The sequence below is a fragment of the Leopardus geoffroyi genome, chromosome A1, assembly GCF_018350155.1.
Source record: "Leopardus geoffroyi isolate Oge1 chromosome A1, O.geoffroyi_Oge1_pat1.0, whole genome shotgun sequence".
Taxonomy (NCBI): Eukaryota; Metazoa; Chordata; class Mammalia; order Carnivora; family Felidae; genus Leopardus; species Leopardus geoffroyi.
Window position 1 is genome coordinate 206715847 of NC_059326.1, and position 4121 is coordinate 206719967.

A 4121-nucleotide genomic window follows, 5' to 3' on the forward strand; every position below is an offset into this window, starting at 1 on the left:
CTCTGGTACACCGAAGCTATTGCTCCTTTCATCTAGGAAGTTAGTTTAATTAGTCTTGATCTCCAGGTTTTCACCTGAGCAGTTGCAAAGTCAATGGCTGGAAATCAGTATTTTACAGAAATTTAGGGATTTATTTTATTTGGAGAGCAAAGATTTAAAAATGCATCATGTCAGAAATTGTTTAAACTAGGTTAACAGAAATCAGACCTTCCAAAATGGCAACACTGGGCACGTTATACCAGTAATTTAAGGGGAAGTGAGGACTGTTGCTATAAATCTCAGCGTCTTTATTACAGGTTTCATTACCTCACAAGTTTTTAAAAAGGCGTGTTAAGAATGAATGCTGTTGGTTGCATCTTTGAAGTGTAAGGGGTAGTTTTTTAATGATTTCTACTCCTGGCACAAAGAAGTTCCACACACTTGCTTGTTATTCATCCATTCATTCATTCTGTACACTATTCATTCATTCTATACACATTCATTCTATACTTCAAATCAGCCTTACTTATGTCTATATGACATTGTCATATAGTCTATTCATATAGACAGAATATTTAGCTAGGTGACTAGAATAGAGTACCTGGGGCATAGGGGTAGGCTTAGATAAGAAGGTCTAGAACTGAGCCCTGGTCACCCTGCCACACTGGGGTTGAGAAGAGAAGGAGGATTCTGTGAAGTAGATAGCAAAGGAACAGTCTGTGTTAGCTGTGTTCAGCACTGTTGAAAATTGGTATAGGCTGGGGACCAAACACTGATGGTTGGGTTTGGCAATGTGGGTAAGCTTAGTGAAATGATGAGTTAACATTCTGATCGTAGAGATTGAGAGCATAAAGACAAGTATCATAAGGTCTCTTTGGGGGGAGTTTTTCTATAAATGAGAGTTAAAAAATGGTCCAGGTGCTGGAGGGAGATTGTGGGATCGGGGATATTTTTACGACAGGAGATAGTACAGCATCATTGTATACTGATGAGAAAACTGTATTACAGATGAGAAAACTGGTGTTACAGATAGGAGAGGGGATAATTGTAGGAGCAAAGTCTTTGGGTTAGGGATAAAGGGGTGGCATCCAGATAATTAAAGGAGAGGTTAGCTTTAGATAGGAGTAGGAACAGTTTCATCCTTGTGACAGGAGGGAAGATAGAGGGTATGGGTGCAGATGGAGGTAGGCTGGTAAACTTGGTGTAAGAAGGATATAGGAATATTTCCTAAGTGATTCTATTAGGAAAATAAGAGGCAAATCTTTTAGCCATGAGTAAATGTAGAGTTAGTGTGGAGGTTTGGGGATAGAAAAGATATGAAAAGGGGTGTCCTGCAGAGTGGAGAAATGAGACGAATATAGATTGCTGTACAGTATTAGCCTTTTTGAGATTTGAGGCCATCCTTGAAAGACCAGTGAGCAGTGATTCAAATTTTTTTTAGCCACGTTCAGCTGCTCAGTTGCAGATGTGTAGTGGGCATAGAGTTAGTTTTAGCAGGTTGTAGTTTTGTTGGACAAATCTAAAAGATGCAAAACAGATGAGGATGTAGGCAAAGAGTGATTAAAATCATGGGTCTTGGACCTAGATTTTGTGCAAGTGAAGGAGGGAATTGAGAAAAGTAGGTGGTAGGACCAGTGGATTAGATGTCCCAGTAGGGCCAACAGAGTTTTGGAATAAGTGTGGCAGAGAGTGTAAACTGGAAAGATAGAAGTTAGAGAATAGAGAATGGTATCTTTGAAATTGAAATTAGTGATCTCTGTCAGTAGTGACAAGATCTAGGGTAAAACCAATGAAGTGTGTACTTGAGGTAAGGTTGAGAGCAAGATCAATTCTAACCAATAGGTCAGAAAATTGATACGCCTCCTCCTCCTCCCTTCTATTCCACTGCCAGACTTTGAGGTGCAGAGAGGCAGAAGAAGAAGAGATCCTTCCTTCAAGAGGGCTCAAGGAGACTGTGTTACCAGACGGCAGCAGGGGAAGGGAGTGTTCAGAGAAGAATTATGTTAGCTTGTTGGTACTGCATCACAAAGCACCATAAACTGGTGACTTAGAACAGCAGAATTTTGTTGTCTCACAGTTTTGAAGGCTAGATAGAAGTCTGAAATCAAGTTGTTGGCAAAGTCATATTTCCTCTGAAGACACTAGGGAGGGATCTGTTACAGGTCCTTACTAGCTTTTAGTAGTTCCTTGATTTATGACAGCACAACTCCAAGATCATATCCTCCCTATGTGTATGCCTGTCTCTAAATATCCCCTTTTTATAAGGATATTAGTCCTATTGGATTAGAGACCACCCTACTCTAGTACCGCCTTATTCTAAATTGAATAATTACATCTGCAATGACCCTGTTTCCAAATAAGATCACACTCTGAGGTACTTGGGGTTACGACTTCAATACATGAACTTGAGTAAAGAGGGGAACCCACTTGAACCCATAATAAGAGTGTTTGCTGATGACAGACAAGAAGACATAATGGAAGGGTTTTGGAGGGTAGAGGATGGTTGGGAAAGTGGGTCAGAGTACTAGATGTACACAATGCTTGGGAGGATGGATGATATGGGAGTTCAGGTTTCTGACTGACAGTTAACAGGGATGTTGGGCATGATGGTATTAGACCTGGTGGCTAACCAGGGTGACATGGGCCCCTGGACAGGTGTTTTCTCCTGCAGCTGTCAGCAGGATCATGGCTGAAGGAGTAGTGAAAGAGCCCTCGGTATGCTAGTATGCTGACCTTGGGAACAGAGGAACTCTGGAAACTTCTTTTCTTGAGTTCTGAGGTGGTGTGGCAGACTCAGGGAAGGCCAGTCTCACTTGGTACACGAGGCTGGGAACACCTCTCTTTTTGGGGGATTGTGTTGTGTTGGCTGAGACATGAGTTGTGGAGAAGTGTCTTTACCATCTGATAGCCTCATGTTGTGGAACTTATTAGTCAGGTGACCTCTCAAAATTATAAGTATTTTGTTAGCTGTAGAATACAGTGTGGGGTATCGTATTAAGAACGTTTCTTAACATGTTTCAGCAATACAATTTAAAATTTGAGTAAAAATTCAAATTTCAAGGGGACATGTTTATTCTTTAAAAAAATTTTTTTAATGTTTATTTTTGAGAGAGAGAGACAGAGTGTGAGTGGGGGAGGGGCATAGAGAGAGGGAGACACAGAATCTGAAGCAGCCTCCAGGCTCTGAGCTGTCAGCCCAGAGCTCGACGTGGGGCTCAAACCCACGAACCATGAGATCATGACCTGATCTGAAGTCAGATGCTTAACTGACTGAGCCACTTAGGCGCCCCCATTCTTTTTTTTAGTGTTTATTTTTGAGAGAGAGTGCAAGCGAGGAGGGGGACAGAGAGAGGGGGCAGAGGATCTGAAGCAGGTTCTGCACTGACAGCCCCCAGGCCGATGTGGGGCTTGAACCATCGACTCGAACTCACAGAACTGTGAGATCACAACCTGAGCAGAAGCCAGACACTCAGCCGCTGAGCCACCCAGGTGCCCCAAGGGACATGTTTATTCGTAAAGGAAGAAACTTATGGATATGAGTACTTGGAATTATTTAATATATTCATTATTATATGCTGCTGCTAAGTGAGTTTTCTATGTTCATCAAGACAGGCATGGTGGGACCTGTATCAAAATGAGCTTCACAGATTTGTCAAATAGAAGAATTTTGGTTTGGGTGTCCATCTATTTTTCTCTTCTCTCTCTATATATTCTACTTGCTGATACTTGCTTTTCTTTCTGCTCTGTGGGGGTTCCTTACTTGCCTGCTTTATTCTTCTTGATTCTCCATTTTCTTCCTGAGCTGTCTCAGTTGTATTTTAGAAAAAATATATTTATAGAACTAAGGGATATTCCAAAAAAAAAAAAAAAAGGTGAAGAGCAAAAGCTTGTTAGCTAAGATGTTAGATGCTTTCACAGTCTTACCTTTTCCTTTCCTTTTCTTTTTTTTTTAGAGACAAAGAGTATGTGCCGGGGAGAGGGGCAGAGTGAGAGGGGGAGAGACAGAGACAGAGACAGAGACAGAGACAGAGAATCCTAAGCAGACTCCATATTCAGTGCAGAGCTTGACTTAAGACTTGATGTAGCGCTTGATCCCATGACACTGGGATCATGACCTGAGCCAAAATCAAGAGTTGGATGTT